Raw genomic sequence first — 27059 nt, forward strand, 5'->3', positions numbered from 1 at the left:
GGGTTAACCAGACTCACTAAAATCTATCAGGTAAGAACCCCTGGAATATAAGATTCACTTTGGAAAAAGAGTGCAACGCTTTCTTCCACATTAGACAAAGAATACAGCACATTTCAGAAAAAAAGGGAAAGAGGCAGGAACTGCAGGAGCTGACACCAACCAGACTGTCCGCAGAGCCACGCTTTCTGAGTGTGCGCTATGGGCACAGAGCAGGGTTTGGAAGAAAACGTCCCAGCGAACTAGGGGTTCCAATCCAGTCTGCGTGTGGTGGCTGAGCTCAGGACAGACACCAAGGGAACCCAGAAGGGCGGCAACAGCCTGGCCGAGGATGAAGGAGGCACGCTTCCCACAGGGACAGCCCATGACCTCTTAGAAAGAAACAGCAGTTAACTGGGCAAAGAAGGGAAAGAAACACTGCAGCACCAGCACCAACAAAGGCACACAGACGAGAAGGACACAGCCACATCTCGCAAGCAGAACGGTGTGACGGCTACCGGGTCAGACACAGGTGGCGACAGCAGCAGGACAACAAAGTGGAAGGAAGCAGGAGCCAGGATGAGAGCCTCTCCACTCGGCCAGACGGTCGGTCAGGCAAGGCGTGGAAGAGCGAGTTCGGGTGTCATCCAAGGACAGCGGGGACCCCCAGATGCTCAGACAAGAGGCAGGGCTACCTGGAGGGGGGAGGATGTAGTGCAGAGCACGCTCCCAGAGAAGAGCTTACAGAAAACGTATCGACAGAGATTAGAGCGAGGAAGGCAAGGATAACAGGTGGCTTTCTGCATCTCAGGTAGATCACCGGTAAGTGACCAGCGCCACCAGGAGTTGAAAGGTGCAAGAGGGGAAGCTGACTAGGACAATTAGAGGGATTTTCCCAACTCAACTCTTGGGGCCTCAGCTTCATCAGCGAGCAAATATCGGCTCAGCAAAAACATGTGCCGTGCTGTAGCCTGTCCAGGTCTACAGTCCTACGAGTCTATGGTCTGCCGATCCCAGCATTCCAACCACGATACCGGTGTGGGCACCTACAAAACGTGCAAACATAAAAAAAACAGTCCAACTCGCAGTTTGTGGAGAGGCATTGAACTGTAATGACTGCTTGACAGACCTGACTTTCCTAATAACCTTTTTTAAACTGAGATATAACTGACCTATTATTCTTTTAAAAGAAGGGAGAATGTTGACAGTAGCTGCAATTTAAGCCAGTTAATAAGGGATGCTGTTTTTTATTCTTCTAAAAACAGAAAGCAACAGCAATATTATAAGCACGGTCAAGAATTCATTTATGGGATTTCTTTATCCAAAGAAACCAAACAGCTTTGGCAAGTGGCTGGAGACTCTCTTCTCTAAGCTGTACTATCAACCAGGGATGCACCTGCAGGGGCAAGTCCTCACCTTCCTTCACTGGCCTCTAAAGAAGGGACTAACCTCTCAACAAGAACTTGGGGGGAATGTTTACATTGCTGGGCTACTTTCAACAGTGGAGTAATTACCAAGCATTAACAGAAGAATGAAGAGAATTAGAAAAAGAAAGAATTAGATTGCAGCAAACTACTACTTAACAATTTCACTGAATTTTGGCATTAATATAAAATTACTATCATACTTTAAACATAAGTATTATTCAGCTTTTTGTAGGCCTTCCTTCAGAAAAATAAAAATTAACCTTCCCATCCCATAGATGAGGCAGCTAGAAATAATCAAAATTAAAATTCTGGGCCACTAAATGCAAGATGATGTCCTAAACTGGGTCCTGGAATAGAAACAGAGTATATGTGGAAAAATTGGTGAAATGAAAATAAAGTCTGTGGTCAATAATATTGTACCAACTTTATAGGGCGCCTGGGTGGCTCAGTCGATTGAGCATCCGACTTCGGCCCAGGTCATGATCTCACAGCTCATGAGTTCAAGGCTCACGTCGGGCTCTGTGCTGACAGCTCAGAGCCTGGAGCCTGCTTCAGATTTTGTCTCCATCTCTCTGCCCTTGCCCTGCTCGCGTACTGTCTCTGTCTCTCTCTTTCAAATGTAAATAAACGTTAAAAATTTTTTTAAAACGGGGTACCTGGGTGGCTCAGTCGGTTAAGTGTCCGACTTCGGCTCAGGTCATGATCTCCCAGTTTGTGAGTTCAAGCCCCACATAGAGATCTGTGCTGACAGCTCCAAGCCTGGACCCTGCTTCAGATTCTGTGTCTCCCTCTCTCTCTCTGCCCCTCTCCTACTCATTTCTGTCTCTCAAAAATAAATAAATAAATAAATAAATAAATAAATAAATAACCAACCAACCAATTTCTTGGTTTTGACAAATATACCAAGGTTACATAAGATGTCAACATTAGAAAAAAATTGACTGAAGGGAATATGGGAACTCTCTATACTAACTTGGCAACTTTTCTGTAAGTCTAAAATTATTCTAAAATAAAATTTTAAAAAAATGGGTTTTTTTAATGTTTATTTATTTATTTTGAGAGAGAGAGCATGTGTGTGCATGCACACACGAGCAGTGGCAGGGCAGAGAGAAAGAGAGAGAATGTGAAGCAGACTCTGCCTTGTCAGCACAGAGCCCAATTCGGGGCTCAATCTCATGAACCATGAGGGCCACCCAGGTGCCCCTAAAATAAAAAGGTCATTAAAAACATCCTGGGCCAAAAGAAGTTAAATTCCCCAACTTCTCATTCAGTTTCAAGATGTAACTTATACTGTACTCAAAATATTTAAGAGAAAAATGTCAGGGTGCCTGGCTGGCTTAACTGGTACAGCACATGACTCTTGATCTTGGGGTTATAAATTCAAGCCCCACATTGGCTGCAGAGATTATTTAAAAATCTTAAAAAGGAAAACTCAATTTCCACAGGAAATGGGATAAGCCAATGCCATATATATTATTGGAATTACTCTAAGACAGTTTACAAACTAAAGTTGATTTCTACGGTAAAAAAAAAAAAAATAAAAACTTTGTAGGTCCATGAGATACAAATTATTTGATCGCAACTCGTACTGATCACAGTCCCTCTAAAGACAGCTTGTGTCTCCATGCCAGTGTGTTCCAGCCAATGAGTTCAGAAAGCCTAGGGGCGCCTGGGTGGCGCAGTCGGTTAAGCGTCCGACTTCAGCCAGGTCACGATCTCCCGGTCCGTGAGTTCGAGCCCCACGTCGGGCTCTGGGCTGATGGCTCGGAGCCTGGAGCCTGTTTCCGATTCTGTGTCTCCCTCTCTCTCTGCCCCTCCCCCGTTCATGCTCTGTCTCTCTCTGTCCCAAAAATAAATAAAAACGTTGAAAAAAAAACTTAAAAAAAAAAAAAAAAAAAAAAAAAAAAAAAAAGAAAGCCTATAGGGTCAACAGGAGTCCAATAAAGGAGACCTGGGTGGCTCAGTCAGTTAAGCATCTCACTCTGGCTCAGGTTGGGGCGCCTGGGTGGCTCGGTCAGTTGAGCATCTGACTTTGGCTCAGGTAATGATCTCACAGTTTGTGGGTTCAAGCCCTACATCAGGCTCTGTGCTGACAGCTTGCTCAGAGCCTGCAGCCTGCTTCAGATTCTGTGTCTCCTTCTCTCTCTCTCTCTCTGCCCCTCCCTGCTCATGCTCTCTCTCTCAAAAATAAATAAATTTTTAAAAAAAATTTAACTTCAGCTCAGGTCATAATCTCACAGCTCATGAGTTCGAGCTCCACGTCGGGCTCTGTGCTGACAGTTTGGAGCCTGGAGCCCGCTTTGGATTCTGTGTCTCCCTCGTTCTCTGTTCCTCCTCCACTCGCTCTCTCTCTCTCTCTCTCTCAAAAATAAATAAAGATTAAAAAAAAAAAGAGTCCAATAAAGAAAGCTATACAATGACAGAAGCAACCTATACTAGCACCAAATAGATATTCAACTAGCAATTAGGCCCAGCAATTAGGCCCAGGAACAAAGGCCTCAGGTTAATAAGAGTTAATAAGTATATTTCACATACATATTATAAAGTAAAAACATACATAATGAATGGAAATTAATCAAGTAACTGTCTATGAAGAAACACACTTCAAACATAATTATATGGGAGGTTGAAAGTAAAGAAATAGAAAAATATACCATGCAAATATCAATGAAAAGAAAGCTAGAGTGGCTATGTTAGCATCAAACAAAAAATGAGCAAGAATATAAAAGAATTCAAAAAATCATCACCACCTGGATCTAAATAACATTCAGAGAACACTCCACTCAATAATAGCAGAATATATGTTTTATACCCATAAGTGGTATTCACCAAGACAGACCATACAACCTTAAAATTTCTTAAGAATTAAAATCATACAGGGGTGCCTGGGTGGCTCAGCCGGTTGAGTGTCCAACTTCAGCTCAGGTTGTGATCTCACAGGTCATGGGTTCGAGACCCATGGCTACAGAGCCTCTCTCTCTCCCTCTCTCTGCCCCTTCCCCACATGTGGTCACGCTGTCTCTCTCTCAAAAGGAATAAACTTAAAAAAAAAAAAATTACAATCATACAAAGCATGTTTTCTGACCATACTAGAATGAGACTAGAACTCAGTAACAGAACGATAACAGGAAATTAAACATACTTCTAAATAACCTGTGAGTCGAGGAGGTTACAGCAAAAGCATGGCTTACAGGGAAATTTACAGCACTAAATACATATATTAGAGAAAAGAAGAATGGCCTCAAATCAATAATCTAAGCTTGTAGCTTAAGGAATTAGAAAAAGTAAAATCGAAGTAAGCCCAAAAGCAGAGTAATAAAGCAGAGTCAAAAAAAATTCAAAATCAAAAACAGAAAAACAGGGGGGAAAAATCAAAGAGCTGGTTCTTCAAAAAGATGAAACACTTGAAGAATCTCTAGCAAGACTGGCAGAAAAAAAAGGAAGGATACTCAATATCAAGAATGAAAAAGGGAACATCACTGCAGACCCTCACAGACATATTAAAAGGATAATAAAGGAATGCTACAGGAGCACCCGACTGTCAGTCAGTGCAGCGTGCAACTGTTGATCTTGGGATCATGAGCTCAACTCCCACACTGGTGTAGAGATCACTTAAAAACTAAAATCAAGGAGAGTAGAGATCACTTAAAAACTAAAATCAAGGAGTGCCTGGATGGCTCAGTAAGTGTCCAACTCTTGATTTCAGCTCTCTACTCTCTTCTGCTCCTCCCCACATCCATGCATGCAGCACAAGCTGTCTCTCAAGATAAATAAATAAACTTAAATAAAACCTTAAAAAACAAACATAAAGGAATACTACTGACAACTCTACACACATAAATTCAACAACTTAGATGAAATGAGCCCTTTCTTTGAAAAGCACACACTACAATAGAGAGAAAAGAACAAGTCCTAAGTTATTTTATCAGGTCAACATTATACTAACACCAAAACCAGGCAAGAACAATATATAAGAAAACTATTGACATAGATTTCATAACAACAAATGCAATAACACTCAACAAAATATTAAAGTGAATCCCACAACCAAAAAAGAGTAATTTACCATGACCAAGAAGGGTTTATTCCAGGAATGCAAAGCTGAGTCAATATTTAAAAGTCAATAATGTCAAAAAAAAAAAAAAAAAAAAAGTCAATAATGTGATCTACCACATTAGCTGTCTAAAGAAGAGAAGTACATGATCATATCAATTTGATTCAAAAAAGCATTTGGCAAAATTCAACATCTATTAACAAAACTCCTCAACCTAATAATGGGCATCTACAAAAATCTACAGCAGACATCATACTTTATGGTGAAATACTGAATGCTTTCACCCTAAAATCAGGAACAAGGAAATTGTACTAAAAGTCCTAGCCAGTGCAATGAAGAATGAAAAAGAAAGAAAAGGCATACATAACAGAAAACAAAGGAAAAAAAAAAAAAAAAAAAAACCACTACTCAGACACAATGACTTTCTACACAGAAAATACTAATGAATCCACCAAAAACTCCCAGAATATGATTTTAGCAAGATCAAAGGATAGAAGATAAACACACAAAATTTAATTACATTTCTATATACTAGCAATGAATAAATGAAACTGAAGTTTTTTTAAAAACACCATTTACAGAGGTTGAAAAAAATTAAATATTTATGTATAAATCTAGGAAAACATGTACAGAATCCATCTGCTGAAAACTACAAAACACCAATGAAAGAAACCAAACATGAATTATAGGTCAATTATATCTCCATTAAAAAAAAAAAAAAAAGAAATCAAAAATGACCAAATAGAGATGCATACTATGTTCATGGATTGGAAAACAACATAGTAAATGTGTCAATTTTCCACCAAATTGATCTATAGATTTAAGACTATTCTATTCAAATCCCAGAAGAATTATTCGTAAAGATAGGCAAGCTTATTCTAAAATATATGGAAAAGCAAAACAACTAAATAGCCAAAATATTTTTTTCTTTAAAGTTGGAGAAATCAGGGGCGCCTGGGTGGCTCAGGTCATGATCCCCCAGTTTGTGAGTTTGAGGCCCGCACCGGGCTCAGTGCTGACACCTCAGAGCCTGGAGCCTGCTTCTGATTCTGTGTGTCCCTCTCTCTCTGCCCCTCCCCAGCTTATGCTCTGTCTCTCTCTGTCTCAGAAATAAACATTAAAAGATTTTTTTTTTTAAGCTGGAGAAATCACCTTGCTCAATTTTAAGACCTGCAGTAATTAAGACATGGTATAGGCAATGAAACAGACCCACAAATCAATGGAACAGAACGGAGAGTACAGAAATAACCCACACTCAAATAAGGTCAACTGATTTCTCACAAAGGTGAAAAGCCAATTCAGTGGAGAAAGGATATCCTTTCAACAAATGGGTTTGGAACAACCGGATATCCATATGAAAAAAAAATATGAATATATATAGATAGATATGAATAGTTCATATGTACATATAGATATACATAGATATAGATATAGATTAACTCAAAATGAATCACAGATCTAACTGTAAAACTATGAAACTTCTAGGAGAAAGCATAGGGAAAAAAAATCTTTATAACCTGAAGTTTCGTAAAACAAAGAGTTTACAGATATGACAGCAAAAAGTAGGATTCATAGGGGCGCCTGGGTGGCTCAGTCGGTTGAGCATCCGACTTCGGCTCAGGTCACGATCTCGTGGTCCGTGAGTTCAAGCCCCGCGTCAGGCTCTGGGCTGATGGCTCGGAGCCTGCAGCCTGCTTCCGATTCTGTGTCTCCCTCTCTCTCTGCCCCTCCCCCGTTCATGCTCTGTCTCTCTCTGTCTCAAAAATAAATAAACATTAAAAAAAAAATTTTTTTTTAAGTAGGACTCATAAAAGAAAAATCTGGTAAGCTGAACTTCATCAAAATTAAATTTTTTTCTTTGCAAAAAAAGAAAAAAAAGCTATAGACTGTAAGAAAATGTTTGCAAATTGCATATTCAACAACACTCCTATCCAGAATTATAAACAACTCTCAAAACTCAAAAGCAAGAAAATAAACAACCCAATTAAAAATAGCCAAAGTCTTGAATAAACACTTCACCCAAGAGGATACAAGAATGGCAAACAAATAACATGAAAAGTGTTCAATATCAGTAGTCATCAGGGAAATGCAAATTGAAACCACACCTATTACAATGGTTAAGATAAACACTAGGGACAAGTAGCGCTAGCAAGGATGCAGAGTCACTGGAACTCTCGACATTGCTGGTGAAGAGTCAAAAAGGTATGGCCGCTCTGAAAACTAGTCTGGCAGTTTCTTACAATGTTACCATATGACCCAGCTCCCACTTCTTAGTATCTACTATAGAAAAATGAAAATTTAATCCACACAAAAACCTGTACACAAATGTTTTTGTAGAAGCTATATTCATTTTCACCAAAACCTGGGAAGAACCTCGATGTCCACCATCGGGAAAATGAATAAACTGTGGTATATCCATACAATGGAATACTACTCAGCAGTAAAAAGGAACAATCTATTATTGGTATATGCAACTGGGATGAATCTCAAAGTGATTATGCTGAGTGAAATAAACTAGCCTCAAAAAGTTACATCCTATATGATTCCATTTATATGACTCCTCCAACAGATAAAATCATAGTAACAAAGTACTAGCTGCCAAGAGTTTAGGGGGTGGAAGAGAGTATGATCTCACAGGGATTGCACAAGGGAGCTTTTGTGGGCCAAGAAAGTGTTCTGTATCCTAACAGTGGTAGTGGTTATACTAATCTATATAGATGTGTCTATATAATCCAAAATCCTGTACATTTTAAAATATCAATTTTACTACATGTTAATTTTTCAATTAGCATACAATAAAACCACTTAGAAAAACTGCCTGGCAATATCTACTAAAGTCAAACCACATAAACTTAGCAACTCCACTCCGATATATATGGACAGATATTCAACTGAAATGAGTACTCATGTCCACCAAAAGACGTGTACAGGAATGTGCTTATCAGCTATAAAACAAAATAACTTTGGGATGCCTGGCTGGGTCAGTTGGTAGAGCGCACGACTCTTAATCTCAGGGTCGTTAGTTCAAACCCCGCGTTATGTATGGAGCCTACTTAAAAAAAAAAAAAAGTAAATAAAATAAAATAACCTGAATATCCATCAATATTAGAATGGATAACCTGTGGTATAGTTACACAATGGAAAAAGATGTATGCCATGAAAAAGAATGATGATGGGGCACCTGGGTGGCTCAACTGATTAAGGATCCAACTCTTGATTTAGGCTCAGGTCATGATCTCACAGTCTTTGAGTTCAAGCCCCACATTAGGGCTCTGAGCTGACAGTGCAGAGCCTGCTTGGGATTCTCTCTCTCTCTCTCTCTCTCTCTCTCTCTCTCTGCACCACCCCCTGCTTGTGCTCTCCCTCTACCAAAATAAATAAACATTTAAAAATATATTTAAAAAAATTAAAAAAAGATTGAGTTGCTATGTCAACAACACAGGTGCACCTCAACGTTGAGCCAAAGAGCACTGGCAGAGCACTTTCACAAGAAATTCAAATACAGCCCAAATGCAGAACAGTGGTGGGATGACTGCAAAGGGGAACAAGGAAGCATTTTAGGGTACAGGGAATATTCTATATCTATATTCTATATCTTGGTATACTGGTTACATGGGTGTGCACATGCATAAAATACTCAATCACACAGGTGCTCCTTGCAGCTGCACCAAATTGTTAATCTTAGTTAAAGCACATAAGGTTCTAGATCTTTATTTGACATACTCCCTCAGGTCACTAAGGCAAATGTGAACTAGGGAGAAAGTTATGACTGAACTTCATTTCATCACGGCAGCAATGCCTGCAACACACCCCAATGTGCCTCGAGATTCATAATCATACCATCTAACTATGTATGAATGTGCTGTAGGATGGCCTTTAAACATTATTAATAGTATCTCCTTCTTGCCACTTTTCCTTGCTGAAAAGGATTTATGTTATTACAAATGCTCCCTATACTACAACAGGTTTCTCTGACTTTAAAACTTCATTCATTCATTCATTTAAACAGAGAGAGGGAGAGAAAGAGAGAGAACATGAGAGGAGCAAAGAGAGAGGGAGAGAGAGAATCCCAAGCAGGCTCCACACTCAGAGCAGAGTCCTATGGGGGGCTTAATCCCAGAGCTGTGAGATCATGAACTGAGCCGAAATCAAGAGTAGAACGCTTAACCGACTGAGCCACCCAGGTGCCCCCTGACTTTAAAACTTTAATATCGCAGTTTGGAAATGTACTTTGATCCCTACCGCCAAATGGCTTCCTTTTACAAATCTCTAACAGCATTACAAAAACAGCTCTAAATTCCCTTTTGAGTCCTCCATGAGTGTAAACTATGTGTAAGTTGATATTCCAATAGCCAGTGACTGGGTCAATTTCCATAATAGAGGAATTCTGGTTTTTGCAAATAACGTGGGCGTGACTGAATTTTGCACACCCATTCAGAAAACAGAACTGTGATTGTGTAAATATTTTTATTTTGTATATAATACCTAAATGTTTAATTGTTAAAAGGTGAAAAAGCCAAGATCAGTTTTATTTGAAAAAGAAAAAATGCTGGTAATATCAGGTTGTAAAGTACTATTCATCTTTTTGCTCCGTAAGTAATACTCACTGTAGAAAAGTCTTAAAGTTTGAGGAATGTGCAAAAAGGAAAAAAGAAAGCCATCAGAATTTCCACCCCCAATTTTTTTTTTCAAGTAGGCTACATGTGGAACCCAAAACGGGGCTTGAACTCACAAAACGTGAGATCAAGACCTGAGCTGAGTTCAAGAGTCAGAAGCTTAACCAACTGAGCCACCCAGGCGCCCCAACCACAAAATATTTTGACGCATATCGTATCAGACTCTCCTATGCAAATATATACACACAGATATTTTACAAATATGGGTTCATGCTACAAATGTTTTCTATTGTGGGGAGCCTGGCTGGCTCAGTTAGTAGAGCATGAGCCTCTTGATCGCGGGGTTTTGAGTTCAAGCCCCACACTGTGTGTAGAGGTTACTTAAAAATGGAATCTCTGGCGCACCTGGGTGGCTCAAGTCATGATCTCGCAGGTCCTTAGTTGGAGCCCAGCATCGGGCTGCTGTTGGATCTTCTGCCCTCTTCTCTCTGCCCCTGCCCCACTTGAGCTCTCTCTCTCTCAAAAATAAACAAACGTTCAAGAAAAACAGAATCTTTAAAAATTATTGATGAGGGGCACCTGGGAGGCTCAGTCGGTTAAGCCTCTGACTTCAGCTCAGGTCATGATCAATATCACGGTCTGTGAGTTTGAGCCCCTTGTTGGGCTCTGTGCTGACAGCTCAGAGCCTGGAGCCTGCTTCGGATTCTGTCTCTCTCTCTCTCTCCCTCTCTCTCTCTCTCTCTCTCTGCCCCTCCCCTGCTCACGCGCTCTCTCTCTCTCTCTCTCTCTCTCTCAAAAATAAATAAATATGTTTTTAAATTATTAATGAGCTACAAACGTTTTCTGTTTTATAAGCTTCCTTATTCACTCAATACACCATGAACATTATGAAAATTATATTTTAAAATAGAAATGCAAAACAATAAGATATATTCATGATACCCTTCACCACCAACTTTTCATTTCAGGGCCAACCCTTTATTGTTGCATCAGAGCAGACCACCAAATGAGACTATTAGAACGGGGCTTATCCAAGACCCAGCCATGCCCACTGTTCTTGACCGCATACTGTGTTCCCATTCCACAAGCGGAAAAAGCTTGATCGATAGCATCCTGTGGCAAAGTCCTTAATAAAATCCAGCCCAGCCTCCTGGAAAATAATGACTGTGTACATACGTAACAGTGCGTGCCACCAGGCACTGTTTATTTATTTAATTCGTACAATAACCCTAGAAGCTAGGTGCCAGATCACTTAGAACACTGAAGCAGCCTGAGGTTTGACAGCTTGCTTGAGGGCACAGAGCCTATCAAGTTGTATACTCAAGTTTTGCAGCCAAAGACTCTATAAGCTACACTGTATCTTCCTACTTACCCCTCAGCCCTTACTTCTGTGTAGAAGCCACCCACATGCACAAAGGCCCTCTGTGCCTGAGCAGCTACCCTGATGAAGGTGGTCCTCGGCTAACACAGGACGCCTGTGCCCAAAACACAGGACGCCTCCTGGGAATCCAGACCGTCCTTCCACTCTTACTCCTCTCTCAGATACCTTCTGCCCTGGTGACCCTACATAGAATGAAAAGGATGCAACCCCGGAATCAATCAGAAGCTTCTTCTGGAAATGCAAGGCCAGTACCCACTCTCTGTTGTTTGTTGACAAACACTTCTTTGAATGCCTCTTCTGCACCAGACAAGGTTCCCCCAAAGAGTTCACCATCTATGGGGAGACAATCCAGAGGCTTCAGAATTACAGTAAAAATTTTTGTGATCAGTTATCAAGAACACTTTCAGCTTTGCCACCATGGGTATCTTTCATGCACTGTTATCAAAAATACTTGTGAAGATTTTTTAAAACTTAAGATACTTAAAAAAAATAAAAAATAAAAAAAAATAAAACTTAAGATACTTTATTTAATAACATTGTCAAGTTAGCTAACATATAGTGTATACAGTGCAGTCTTGGCTTTGGGAGTAGAGTCCCATGATTCGTGGCTTACATACAACACCCAGTGCTCGTACCAACAAGTGCCCTCCTCAGTGCCCATCTCCCATTTTCCCCTATACCCCACCTTCCCCATCCACCCTCAGTGCCCATCACCCATCTTCCCCTCCTGCCCCCCCCCCATCCACCCTCAGTTTGTTCTCTGTATTTAAGAGTCTCTTATGTTTGCCTCCCTCTCTGTTTGTAACTTATTTTTCCTTCCCTTTCCCTATGGTCTCATGCTAAGTTTCTCAAATTCCACATGAGTGAAAAAACTTAAGATACAACTTTACAGAGAATGTTTCTCAGAGCGCAAGTCACAAATCAATAGAACACAGTAAAGTAATTCTGTGTACTACAACCGTTTTATTAATGAAACGGAATGAAATAGAAAAGACAAAAAAATATCAGAATATCATTTTGTAGGGGCGTCTGGGTGGCTCAGTCGGTTGAGCACCTGACCTGGCTCAGGTCACGATCTCACAGTCTGTGAATTCGAGCCCCACATCAGGCTCTGTGCTGACAGCTCAGAGCCTGGAGCCTGGTTCGGATTCTGTGTCTCCCTCTGTCTCTGCCCCTCCCCTGCTCATGCTCATGCTCTCGCTCTCTCTCTCTCTCTCAAAAATAAAAACATTAAATATATATATATATACACACCACTTTGTAAAACTTCTGTTGTGTAAGAGGAAGCAGGCACTACAGGTCTTAATATATCTTATTTCTCACAGGGGATCGTGGTCAAAAACCTTGACTCATAAGTTTAACAGTAAGGCAGTCTCGTCAAAAATCATACTAGATAGATGGTTATATATGAGTTTGAGTAATGTGATTGGAATAATAAACTAAAAGAAGACTGTTTTAGCTAAATATTGCAAAATAAATGGGATTTATTAAAACCTGAAACAATAGTATCACCAACTTGTTTTTACTGAATGGGTAGAAGTGGTATATTTTACACCAAGCTATAGCAAATATTATCAACATTTTTGTAAAGGATTTGCATAGGCAGACGGCCTACTCTTACCTCCCCAGCAGCAGCAAACACTACCCTTAATTTACGGCTCAAAGATCCAAATGCCCAAACTTCATCCTTGACCCCAACAACTACACCTGTGTTGCTCTCCAAGGTGTTCGAAAAGGGTAACCTCTGTAGAATGAAGTCCAGGCCTATGATCCAGGATCCCAAACAAACGTGACAACATCATCGAAAGAAAGCTCCCACAACCGCACTTTTTACACTACAGAGAACACTGAAAATACTTTAAACTGAAACGAAAGTACACACGCGTTACTGTATGTTCACTTAATAGCAAAAGCATCAGAAAGCCATACCACGTGCAATCATGTATCTGCTCTCACTACAGACCATTCCTACACAATATTTAGAATCTTGCATAAAACAGTTTGCCTCGTAATTTCGCACACAAATACTCCTGATGAGGCTTTCTTTTAAATTGCAAATGTCTTTAAAAGAACTGAATTTAACAGTTCTAAAGACGCGACTTTCGCAAAGTCCGTTATCTTTCAGTAGCCAAGTGAACGACTGGAAATGACCGTGTCAGGTGCACACCCTCCTACTACCATCGTGTCTTCTGAAGTGTTGTGACCGATGTCAGAGGAACAAAGGTGCAGCAATCCACAACTGGTACATGCACTGTGTGCTTGCTGCTTTCATCAATAACACGAGAGAAAAAAACTCATTTTTCAAATTCCTTAAGTTCAGACACTGAATATATGTCTGAGTAACCAGACCCCCAATGACCCCTAAAACTTTTTTAAAAAGCTGGGCTCCGGAAGACTGTCAGGTGGCTCTCAAACGACCGTATCGGAGCCGAAAGAGAAAACTTCGAGGCAGGCACTACTCAGTCATCACTTGCAAGGGATGCAGAAGGCAGCCGCCGTGAAACAACATTTGAAAGCACTCCCAACTACGAAGGGAAGCCCCGCTCGTCACCTGACTCCTAATTCTCCTGGAATTGCACACCAGCAATTTCAAGGACGCGCTCCGCGCGGGGCGAGATGGCACCACCCCCGGGTCCGTGACAGCGGCGCGCAGGTGGGCAGAGGCACAGGCAGCGCCGCGCGCCGCACCCAGGAGATGCCGGCACCTGGCGCGGGCAGCCCGCGGGAAGGCTGTCACCGCGCTAGCCGCCGGCGGCCCCGGCCCCGGCCCGCCCGTTAACCCGCGCGGAGTCCGGCCCCCGGCGGGAGGGCCGCCCGCGTCCGCCCGCCCACCCCGCCCCCGCCCCCGCCGCCGCCGCTTACCTCGAAGTAGCCTCCGGGGGCGGCGCCGCCCGCGCCCGCGCCCGCGCCGAGGGGCCCGTTGGCCGCCGCCGCGCCGCCCGGGGCCGCCAGGCCCGCGGCCTGGGAGCCGCGCAGCGCCGCCGCCGGGCCGGCCTTGCCGCCGCCCGCACCGCCGTTGCCCCCGCCCGAGCCGCCGCCGCCGCCCCGCTTGTTCTTCCGGCGCTTGGCCCCGCGCTTGGCGTCGGCCGGGCTCATGGCGGGCGGGCGGGGAGAGGGCGCGGAGCGGGCGCGGGGCCGCGGGCGGCGGCGGAGGGCGGGGAAGGCGGGGAGGCTGAGGCGGCGGCGGGGCGCTCCGGCCGGCCGAGGGCGGGGGGGGGCGCTACGCGGGGTCGCCTCCGGGCGGGGAGGGCCGGGCGGGCGGGAGCTGCGGGGAGGCCGCTGGGCGGGAGGAACAGCGAGTCCACCGGGCCCGGCGCCGCCGCTGACCAGAGTTAGAGTCCAATATGGCGGACACAAGGGGAAAGGGATCCCAGTTTACGTCGGGGGAGGGGGAAGGAGCGGCGGGGAGGGGGAGGGGTGTGGGCGCCCTCCCCCCCCCCCACGCCTTACTCCGCCCTCCCGAGCGCCGCTCCCCCTCTGCCTCGCCCGCCCCCTCCCGCCGTTAACGAGCGCCGGCGCGCAGGGCACGCCGGGAGTGGGAGTTCGCGCGCCCGCGTCGCCGCCGGGGACACACGGTGGGATGACCACGGTTCCCGTCAAGCCTCGCGCGGCCGAGCGCCCGGACGCCGAGAGGGGCTGAGCCGGGGGCTGGGGGGAGTCGCCTGCGCCGGTGACGTCACCGTCGCTGTACGCACAGCCCAGTCACGCCCGCGTCGCTTGGCCTTCTGGGAGTTGTAGTTGGACGGAAGGGCCGTGCCGGCGCGAGGCACCGTCGCCCGCGGTGGACGAACTACAGGGTTGGAGACGAGGAGTTCCGCCTCTTTGACAGGCACGCATACGCCCCGGCGTCCTGCGCCCCGCCCCCCGGGTGCCGCAGGCCGGCCCGGCCCCCGGGATGCACCAGGCCGGGAACCGGGCTCTGGCCCGCCGGGAGGGGCCCGGTGACCTTGGTCCGGCTCTGGGTGCGAGTCCGCCTCCCCCACTTTCTGGCTCTGTGACCTTGGGCCGGTCCCCTAGCCAGAACCCAGGTGACTCGCTGGGGATGAGAACGACCTGCCTCGTGGGCTTGGGTGGGGTTCCGGAGGGCGCCTGGCCCAGCGGTGCGCGGAGCTGCTGCCCCGAGAGCCCGGGCGCCTCGGGTCGGGGTCCGCCCTGGGAGATGGAGCAGCCTGTGCAGAGCAGCCGTGGCTGTACCAGGGCCCGGCCCGGCACACCTGTCGGTTAGCGTAGGACCCCAGGGCCTGCAGACGCCCTTCCCGAGCTCGCCCTCTCCCTGCTCCCGCGTCCGGGGCTCTGGTGCCTAGTGACCGGGCAAGGTCCCGGATGGTCCCGACGTTTCTCGCGACCTCGCGTTCACCCACCTCGCAGGGCGTGCCTCCGACCGTCCCAGGCCTTCCAGTGCTCTCTGCCCCGCGGGGCCTCAGACTCCCAGGTCAGAAATCTAAGCTCTCCGCCTGGACCCTCTTCCTCCCCGGGCCGCTTGCCCATCATCAGCAAGCCCCAGGTACAGTTCTGCCCTTAGGACAGGAGCGGTCCTTTGCCTAGGCCCTGCATTCCTGAGCGCCCCACTTATCACAGTCACCGAGACACCAAAAACATCCTTTCCCCCTCGGGTTCTGTGGGTGGTTACAGGGCCGAGATACCGTTAGCTCTGGGCCTGCCCACATCTCTTTGCCTAACCTCACCCTTGCCCCAGCTGCAGTCACCGTCTTCAAATCCTCTGACCCATTCTTCATGACACAACCAGAATGAGCTAAATCAACCCTCTGCTTAAAGCCCTTCAGGGACTCTACTTGTCAGCAAAATAAAGGCCCCTCCCCCCTCCCAGAGGGTTTTGGATGACCCTGCCCTGACGGTGGTGTTTGAGAGAGTGGGTGGGGGAAGCCTGCTCAACCTCCTTTGACACTCCTCCAGGTAAACAAAGTCTTGGGCTGCTCCCCACCCCATGGGGGCTGGGTCAGACACTCCCTTCTCCCACAGCCCCTTTGCTTTCCTTTATCATAGCACATAGACACTAGATTGAGATTTTTGGTATTCACCAGTATCCCCGGAGAGGTCTTAGGGGGCTGGGAGGACATGGGAGTGCCTGACTCATGCACCTGTGAATCCCAGCTCCTGCCAAGCAAGGGCTGGGCACACACCAATCCAGTATTTGCTGGATGAATGAATGACATAATAATGACCATTTGTCAAATAGTTATGTACCAGCCACTGTGCCTGCTGCTGTATCCTCTCATCTAATCCACATAACCACTCTTGAGATAGGCACCATTAGCTCTATATTGTGGATGAGAGACTGAAGTTCATAGATGTTAAGGGATTTGTCCAAAGTCATCCTGATAGTCAGAGGCAGGGCCGGAATTCCAATTCAGCTGTGGCTCTGGTGTGACTTTTAGGTTCTGGCTGAGCACAGGGTGATACAGTTGGGAGTTCCTCTGAGGGCCACAGACCAGGGAAACTTCTCTAAGGTGAACTGAGCAAGAGCCAGTCACTCACAGAAAAGGCATTTCAGCAATGCAAGACTGTGGAGCAGAGACAAGCTCCCTAGGTCCCAGGAAACTACAAAGCCAACTGTGGCTAGAGCAAGTGAAGATGGTCGAAACTGCGGTCATCTGCAAGGAAGCCGGATTTTGTTCTAAATGCAACTGGGAGCCATGGAGGGTTCTGAATAGAGTGTGTCAGGGTAGGATGTGTATTTTTGACAGAACTCCAGATGTTGTATAGAGAATGGATGTCAGGGGAGCAAGATTGGGGTGCAGGACACTCCTGACAACCTTGTAGGGTGCAGAGGGTGCTTCTGGCAAACAAGTGATGAAGCAAAGACATGAGCAGTTGTTCTCAACCTTTGTATTTCATTAGCTTCCCCTGAGGAAAAATGCATAAGAAATTAGGGGGGGGGGAGTTAAATACTAAGGAATAAGATTTTGTCTGGCAAGGCTAAGCTCTGGAGGGCCACAAAACATTGTAATATCTAAAATTTGTTTCTCCCCCTAAGAATTCATCTTCACCCCCCACCTTGAGGAGTGTATTAGCATTCACCACAGAAACAGTACCAACCTCTATGTACGTGTGTGTGTGTGTGTGTGTGTGTGTGTGTGTGTGCAAGAGAGGGACTGAGGCTGATTTATTGTAAGGAATTGGCTCACAAAATGATGGAGGCTGGCAAGTCCTGAAATCTGCAGGCAGCAAGCTGGAAACCCGGTTCAAGTCCAAAGGCCTGACAACCAAGCAGGTCAATGGTATAATTCTAGTCCAAAAGCCTGTAGGCTAGAGACCCAGGAAGAACTGCTGATTTGGTCTGAGTCCTGGGGTAGGAAACAACGATGCAGCTCAGAGATACTCAGGCAGTGGGAGCTCCGTCTTTTCTTTGTCTTCAGGCTCTCAACTGATTGGATGAGTCCCACTGACACGGGGGAGGGCAATCTGCTTTGCTCAGTTTACTGATCCAAATGCTAATCTCATCTTCACAAATACATCCAGAGTCACACTTGACCAAATGTCTGGGCACCTGTAGCCCAGTCAGGTTGACACAGGAAATTAACCATCACAAGGGAGAATGTACAACATAAAGGCCAGGAAAGGTCTTATATACGCTTAGAAGTAAGAGAAGCTCAGTCCAGCAAGAGTGTGAGTGGTCACAGGGAGGTGTGGGCAGTGACCTTAGAGAGGACTTAAGCTTGGTGATGGCTATTCAGCACACTGAGAGCCTCTTAGAAATAACTTGCAGGGAAAGGCAGCATATGTTGGATATGTTTTTGTAAAAGTGAAGTTTTATTACTTTCATAATGCAATAAATATTGTTGGGGCGCCTGGGTGGCTCAGTCGGTTAAGCGGCTCACTTTGGCTCAGGTCATGATCTCGCGGTCCGTGAGTCCGAGCCCCGCGTCGGGCTCTGTGCTGACAGCTCAGAGCCTGGAGCCTGTTTCAGGTTCTGTGTCTCCCTCTCTCTGACCCTCCCCCGTTCATGCTCTGTCTCTCTCTGTCTCAAAAATAAATAAACTTAAAAAAAAATTTTTTTTAATAAATATTGTTGACCAAGATATGAATACGCACTAATAACACAGGACAACTTTTAACAAAAAATTAGATAAGTTCATTATTTCACAATTCATAACCCGTAAGCATTACATAACAATGAAAGCCTTTTCTAATTTCTGGCTTTATTAAGTCTGTAGAAAGAACGGTTGGACACCTCTGCTCAGGCCATTTCTTTGCCCCAAGCAGAACCATAGCAGCAAGCTTCTGTCCCTAAGCAGGGCACAGGGAATTCTCTGCAGAAACTTAACAACGTGAGGACAGATACGAACATACATACTATATCGTTTGGGGATAGCAAATAATCAGGCCGTTCTTGACGCTCACCCTAAATTGAAGTCTGTAGGTCAATAAACTACCCACGTGGAGCTTCTAATCAGCTTGTAAACATGAGAAACAGTCAAGGATCACCAGTCATTTAAGAAACAGCTCAAGCACAGGGGCACCTGGGTGGCTCAGGCGGTTAACCGGCCGACTTTGGCTCAGGTCATGATCTCGCAGTTCATGAGTTTGAGTCCCACATCAGGCCCTGTGCTGACAGCTCAGAGCCTGGAGCCTGCTTCGGGTTCCGTGTCTCCCTCTCTGCCCCTCCCTGCTCCCGCTCTGACTCTGTCTCTCTCAAAAATAAACATTAAAAAAAAAAAAGGCTCAAGCACAGATTAAAAAACAACGTGTATGAAAGGGACAGGCAAAGAAAGTGTTAATGGAAGGAATCAGAAAATTTTCAAAAAGCTGCTAATGTCCTGAAAGATATTTAAGAAAATAGTCTTGGAAACTAAAAATATAGGCAAAATTGTAAAAGAAATTCGGCAGAAGCATTGCAAGATAATGTCCAGGAAGTTATCCAGAAAGTAGAACAAAAAGATACAGAAAACATTTCTTGGAGAGAAATGAGACTTATAAAAGTTCAAACCAGGAGATCCCACAACTTTCTAAGGGTTCTAGGGGGAAAAGTGGAGGGAAATAACTTTGGAAAGAAATACAGTTTACCAGAAATAAAGACTTGAGTGTCCAGGTTGAAAGAGTCCACCGAGGATGGTGACTAATTGTAGAAAGTCAGAGATAAATAAAACGGCCTAAAACATGCAGAAAGAAAAAGAGGAAGTCATATTTTTTAAAAAAAAGGGAGGGGGGCGCCTGGGTGCTTCAGTGGGTTGAGTGTCCGACTTCAGCTCAGGTCATGATCTCACCGTCAGTGGGTTCGAGCCCCGCATCGGGTTCTGTGCTGGCAGCTCAGAGCCTGAAGCCTGCTTCAGTTTCTGTGCCCCTCTCTCTCTGCCCCCTCCCTCACGCTCTGTTTCTCTCTCGTCTCTAAAAGCTAAATAAACGTTAAAAAAAAAAAAAAGACACAGGGAAAATTTCTCACTAAACGTCTTAGCAGTAACAACATTTGGTGCTAGATAGTGGAGCATGGATTTCAAAATTCTGAAAGAAAATCACATACAATGTAGAATTATATGGACAACAATTCTGGAGATTCAAACTGCATTTTTCAGGTAAACAGACTGTAACATGACAACAAACCCTAAAGTACCAGGACAGGCATACCTGGGAGATAGTGGGTGTTTGGTTCCAGACCGCTGCACAATGTCCTAAAACTGTGAGTCAAATAAACTTCTGGTTTCCCAGTATAAGAGTTATGTTTGCAGTACACTATAGTCTGTTAAATGTGCAATAGCATTTTGTATACAAAAAAAAAAAAAAAATGCCATACCTTAATTTAAGAATTCTTTGCTGCCCAAAAATGTTAACCATCACCTGAACTTTTAGTGAGTTGTAATCACAGGTTACCGCAACAAATACAATAATAATGAAACAGTTTGAAATGTTGTGAGAATTTCCAAAACGTGACTGAACAAACAGTTCTGGAAAAATGGGGCCAACAGACTTGCTTGACACAGGGTTGCTGCACACCTTCAATTTGTAAAAGACTCAGCATAGATGAAGCTCGCTGAAGCGAGGCACAGTAAAATAAGGTATGCCCATAGGTCTAGTTCCCACATACGCCTGAGACTGTTAAGTCTCTCTCCTCTGTCTTATAACAGACATGTGACCTCAAGGGTCACCCAATCTTGAGAGTGATGGAGAACGGCTTGGAAATTAAATGTATAACCAAAACTGTAAAAGAAAACCAGCAGTTGGGTTGGAAGATAAAGTTAAGATTATACAAAAAGCAGAAAAAGGCAGATGGAAATAGGAGCAAGGGGGCCTGGGTGGCTCAGTCAGTTGAGCGTCTGACTCTTGATTTCGGCTCAGGTCCTGATCCCAGGATTGTGGGATTGAGTTCTGGATCGGTCTCTGCGCTGAGCGTAGAGTCTGCTTAAGATTCTCTCTCTCCTCTCTCTCTCTCTCTCTCTCTCTCTCTCTCTCCCCCTCCCCTCCGATTGCACATTCTAAAAAAAAAAAAAAAAGAAGAAATAAAGAAACAAAGAAAAAATAGGAGAGAAAATATAATTACAAGTTCAGTTGAGGAGGTGGGACAACTCCCTAGTAGGGGTTAAAAAAAAAAGTTAAAAATTGAAAAAAAATATCCAGCCCAAATTAGAACAGGACGATGAAAGCCTGTAAGGAAAAATAGCACCTGACATTTGAAGTTATTTGATGTCTGAAATTGAGGTAAAAGATTGGATACATGGCTGGTATGAAAGAACACACCAGCCACTATCTGATACAGGAACAACAGAGTCACCATGATACACTCCTGATTATTGACTTAACTAGAACATATATGTGTAAATATATGTATATACATATGTATATGTACATATACATATACATATATGTGTAAATATGTACATACATACACAAAATATAAGAAAAACACAGATGTTTAAGAAATGGGAGAGGGCCTAAAGACCTAGGCACGGGGGTCCGTTTTTCCCTGAGTGTTTTCCAGTACTTAGGACACAGGGCTGAGAAGCAAGGCTTTGTCTGAAAAGAGGATACTACTGGGAAGTCTTCTGCGGTGAAAAGACAAAACTGACTTGGGGCTATAATCCCAGTGAGAGGATAAGTTACTGAACCTGACAGTTTTTGTCTCAAGACACTGCCAAATTCTCATACCCTGTAGGCAGGAAGCTAAAAGACAAAGCTTCTGGGATGAAGAAAGACCCTGAGAAGCAGAGTAGAGGTCTGGCAATTTTACCAAGCTGAAAAGACAAGGATTATAGATCAGGCCTAAGCAGAGAGAGGCGCCCCAGTGCTCACTGGGAAGCTCTCGTGGCATCCTGACAGTGGGAAGTGACCCAGTAGACAGAGCTTAGCGAACGACAACACAGCCTTAATATAACTTAATGTGCAACCAGGCTGAGGTGACTGGCACCTGCTCTATGTGCCCAGCAGAGGAAGATATCGCATCCCCTACAACGTCTTATGCTCAAGGTCAGCTTTCAGCTAAAAATGTTGTGGCCTGGGGGCACCTGGGTGGCTCAGTCAGTTGAGCATCCAACTCTTGATTTTGGCTCAGGTCATGATCCTGGGGTCGTGGGATAGAGCCCCACATCAGGTTCCACATGGAGCCTACTTAGGACTCTCTCTCTCTCTCTCTCTCTCTCTCCCCCTCCCTCCTTCTGTCCCTCTCCCCTGCTCACACACATTCTCTCTAAAAACAATTTTTAAAATGTCATGGCCTGTCAAAATAAAAAAGTAAAAAATTGACTGAAAATAAAAACACAAAAGACTAAAAACAAACCCGTAGGCGAGTCACATACTGGAGCTGGTATGCGAAGACTGTAGAGTAATTACAATTAATGTGCTCAAGAAATTAGAGAAAAAGGTGTAAAAACAGATGGAATAATGGAGAATTTCACCTGGGGATTGAAATCTGTAAGAATATTAGCTAAAACTAGGGGCGCCTGGGTGGTTTAGTCAGTTGAGAACCCGACTCTTGATTTTGGCTCAAGTCACGATCTGCCAGTTTGTGGGATTGAGCCCCACGTCAGGCTCTGCACTGACAGCACAGAGCCTGCTTGAGATGATCTCTCTTGCGCTCTGTTCCCCGCCCTCCCCCCTCTCTCTCCCTGTCTCTCTCAAAATAAATAAACATTAAAAAATATATTAGCTAAAACTAAAAAATAACTAAAACTAAGAATAGATGAACAGATGAGACATAGCAAAAGCAGAAGAGGATTAATGAATTGGAAGATAATTCAGTATTAAACATCTTAACTAGCACACAGAGAAAAAAACAATTGATGAAACAGAAAAAAGACCAAGAAATAGATAAGACGCAGTTGAAGGTCTAACAGTGTGTAATTGGAGTCCCAAAAGGCAAGAGAGAATGCCACAGAAGCAGAGTTCTCCAAAGCTGACGATAGACATCCACCCAGTTTCAAGAGTCCCTGTGAACCCAGGCAGGATGAATACAAGCAAACCTGACACCCAGGCACATCATTGTCAAACTGCTGACAACAAAGACAAAGACAACTTTTAGCCAGAGAAAATCATCACCTCTCTTCAAAGGCAGGTGTCAGCTAGATGCAACAGAAATGAAGATGGGAGACAATGGAATGACCTAGTTGTTGTTGTTGTTGTTGCTGTTGTTGAATTTATCTCAAGAGAGAAAAACGTGAGCGGGGGAGGGGCAGAGAGAAGGAGAGAGAGGGAATCCCAAAGAGGCTCTGCCCTGACAGCCCCAACTCAGGGCTCAATCTCACACACCAAGAGATCATGACCAAGGTTGAAATCAAGAGTCAGATGCCCAAACCGACCAACTGAGCCACCCAGGCGCCCCTGAATGACCTAGTTATTAAACACACACACACCAAAAAAACCCCACCAGCTTAGAATTTTTTTTAAATCTTTATTTAATGCAATATATTCAAAATATCATGAGCTAAACATGTAACCAATATAAAACTATTAACAAGGTATCTTATACTTTTTTTTTCATGCTAAGTCTTCAGAACCACACGTGTATTACACTTCCCATCACTCTCCATTTGGATTCACCATGTTCTAAGTGCTCAACAGCCACATGCCGCTCATGGCAACCATATTAGGCAAAGACTTATAATTTTTTACTCAGAAAAAAATATATCATGCAAGAATGAAAGTAAAATAACGGCGTTTTCAGATTAACAAAAATAGAATTTATTGCCAGCAGGAATTCACTAAAAGAAATACTAAAAGAAGTTCATTGGGCATAAGGAAAATTATTCCAGATGGAAATGGAAAAAGAATAAAGACCATAATAAACGGTATATATGAAATGACATATACATGGATTTTATATCTATGTAATACAGAGATCTGATAGATTATTTTATACTAGCTTTTTTATTTAAAAATTGTCTGGGTGGCTCAGTCGGTTAAGCGTCCAACTTCGGCTCAGGTCATGATCTCACGGTTCGTGGGTTAGAGCCCTGTGTCAGGCTATGTGCTGACAGCTCAGAGCCTGGAGCCTGCTTCGGATTCTGTCTCCTTCTCTCTCTGCCCCTCCCCCACTCACGCTCTGTCTCGCTCTGTCTCTGTCTCTCAAAAATAAATAAATGTGAAAACATTAAAAAAAATTGTGGTAAAATATACAAATTACCATTTTAGGAGTGCCTGATTGGCTCAGTCAGTAGAGCATGTGACTGTTGGTCTCAGGGTTATAAGTTCGAGCCCCGTGTTGGGTGTAGAGATTACTGAAAAAGGAAAATCTTTTTTTTTTTTTTTTTTTTTTAATGTTTTATTTTTGAGAGAAAGAGTGTGAGCAGGAGAGGGGCAGAGAGAGAGGGAGACAGAGGATCTGAAGAGGCTCTGTGCTGAGAGCAGAGAGCCCAATGGGGGGCTTGAACTCCTGAACCATGAGATGATGACCTGAGCCGAAGTCAGATTCTCCACCAACTGAGACGCCCAAGTGCCCCCCGCAAAATTTTTTTTTTAAAACCTACCATTTTTATCTTTTCAAGCATACATTTCAATGGCATTGGCTACATGTGCAATGTTGTACAATCATCAGCACTACCCATTTTCAGAAAGTTTCATCATCCCAAATGGAAACTCTGTACCTATTAGATACCTTCCCTTCCCTTCTACCTCCAGCCCCTGGTAACCTCTATTCTAATTTGTCTCTATGAATTTGCCTATTCTAGGTACCGTATGTAAGTGGAATCATACAATATTTGTACTTTTATGTCTAGCTTATTTCACTTAGCATAATGGTATCGAGGCTCATCCATGTTGTATCAGAATTTCATTTCTTTCTAAGGCTGAATAATATTCTGTTGTGTGGATATACTATACTTTCTTTACCCATTCATCTGTTGATGGACATTTGGGTTGTTTCCACCTTTTGGCTATAGTGAAGAATGTTGCTATGAACACTGATGTACAGGGATGTTTAAGTCCCTGCTTTCAATTCTCTTGGGTATCCACCTAGGAGTTGCTGGATCATGTACTAATTCTATATTTAACTTTTTGAGGAACCACCAAACTTTCTCAGAGAAGCTTCCCCATTTTATAGATCTACCAGCAATACACAAGGGGTCTAATTTCTGCACATCTTTGCCAATACTGTTTTTTGATAACAGCCATTCTCATGGGTGTGAAGTGTGATCTCTTAGTGGTTTTTTATTTACTTTTCACTGGTGACTAATGATGTTGAGTTCCTTTTGGGTACTTATTTTCCATTTGTCTATCTTATTTGGAGAAATATCCATTGCAGTACTTTGCCAGTTTTTAAATCGGGTTGTCTGACTTCTTGTTCTTGTTGAGTTGTAGGAGCACTGTAAATATTCTGGTTATTGTCTTATAGGATAGATGGCTTGCAGTTTTCTCCCATTCTGTGGGTTGTCTTTTCACTGTTCCTTTGAGGCACAAAAAATTTTAACTTTGTCAGATGTTTCTATTTTTCCTTTTTTGTCGCCTGTGCTTTCGGTGTGATATTTAAGAAACCATTGGCAAATCCAAGAAAAATATAATACAAAATTTACCACTTGAATCCTTTTTTTTCCACTTGAATCCTTTTCAACTGCACACATTGTACAAGTTGTTTTCAACTTTCCTCTATGTTTTCTCCAAAGAATTTTTTTAAAATGATTATTTTTGAGAGAGAGAGAGAGAGAGAGAGAGAGAGAGAGAGAGAGAGAGAGAACGTGATTGGGGAGAAGGCAGAGAGAGAGGGAGACAGAATCCCAAGCAGGTTTTGTGCTGTCAGTGCAGAGCTGGACTTGGGGCTCAAACTCACGAACTGTGAGATCATGACCTGAGCCGAAATCAAGAGTCAGATGCTTAACTGACTGAACCACCCAGGTGCCCCAAGAATTTTTTTAATGTGTTTTTTTTTTTTTTATTTTTTTTTCAACGTTTTTTATTTATTTTTGGGACAGAGAGAGACAGAGCATGAACGGGGAAGGGGCAGAGAGAGAGGGAGACACAGAATAGGAAGCAGGCTCCAGGCTCCGAGCCATCAGCCCAGAGCCTGACGTGGGGCTCGAACTCACAGACCGCTAGATCGTGACCTGGCTGAAGTCGGACGCTTAACCGACTGCGCCACCCAGGCGCCCCTAATGTGTTTTTTTAAGTTTTTTTAATGTTTACTTATTTCTGAGACACAGAGAGACAGAGCATGAGTGGGGGAGGGGCAGAGAGAGGGAGACACAGAATCCGAAGCAGGCTCCAGGCTGAGTTGTCAGCACAGAGCCCGATGCAGGGCTCGAACTCAAAAACTGTGAGATCATGACCCGAGCCAAAGTCGGTTGCTCAACCGAGCCACCCAGGCGCCCCCACAAGCATTTTTTTTAAAGTAAGCTCTACACTCAACATTGGGCTCGAACTCATGACCCTGAGATCAAGAGTCAGATGTTCTACTGAGCCAGCCAGGCACCCCTTTTCTAAGAATTTTATGATCTTAGCTCTTAAATTTAGGTATTTGATCAATTTTGTATTAATTTTTGTATATGGCTTAAAGACTCAATCAACTTCATGTTTGTGCACGTGAATATCCAATTTTCCAAGCATGTTAGAGACTTCTCCACTGAATGGCTTGAAACCCTTGTTGACATTTGATCATTTGATCATAGAGGTGAGGGATCATTTCTGGGCTCTCAATTTTATTCCACTTATCTATTTATTTATCCCTATTCCAGCACCATACTGTTTAATTCCTACACCTTTATACGTTTTCAAATTGGGAAGTCTTCCAACTTTGCTCTTTTTCAACATTGTTTTAACTATCTTGGGTCCCATGAAATTCCATACATATTTTAGGATGGATTTTTCCATTTCTATTAAAAAAATGCCATTCGTGTCTGAGAGGGATTGCACTGATTCTGTGTATTGTTTTGGATAGTACTGCCTTCGTAACAATCGAAAAGTCTCCCAATCCATGAGCATATGGTATCTTTCTACTTAGCTTTCTTTCTTTCAGCAAGATTTTGTCGTGGTTTCTTTCAATGTTTCAGTGTACACTGTAAGGATTTTACTCTTTTTGATGCTATGAAATGGAATTGTTTTAATTTCCTTTTCAGATTGATCAGCGTATTCACTAATTGGTGAATTCATATCCTACAACTTTGCTGAGTTCATGTAAGTACTAATAGTTGTTTATGTGTATTGTGGATTCTTTAGTTTTCCACTGTCGTGCC

The 27059-nt window shown here is 43.9% G+C and overlaps 1 protein-coding gene across 2 annotated transcripts in view; it reads right to left on the reverse strand.

Annotated features, from left to right (window-relative positions):
- FAM193A (family with sequence similarity 193 member A) overlaps nt 1–15895 on the reverse strand; it is a 162543-nt gene extending 146648 nt beyond the window's left edge. The window contains exon 1 of one of the 2 annotated variants that reach the window (XM_042937066.1): nt 15816–15895. The gene's annotated coding sequence lies outside the window, so the exon portion shown is untranslated. Of the gene's footprint in view, nt 1–14316; nt 14371–15815 lie in introns of those variants that run through there. The other variant, XM_042937065.1, reaches the window with a different exon arrangement.
- Nucleotides 15896–27059: the final 11164 nt, after the last annotated feature.

Source organism: Panthera leo, chromosome B1, assembly GCF_018350215.1.
Source record: "Panthera leo isolate Ple1 chromosome B1, P.leo_Ple1_pat1.1, whole genome shotgun sequence".
Taxonomy (NCBI): domain Eukaryota; kingdom Metazoa; phylum Chordata; class Mammalia; order Carnivora; family Felidae; genus Panthera; species Panthera leo.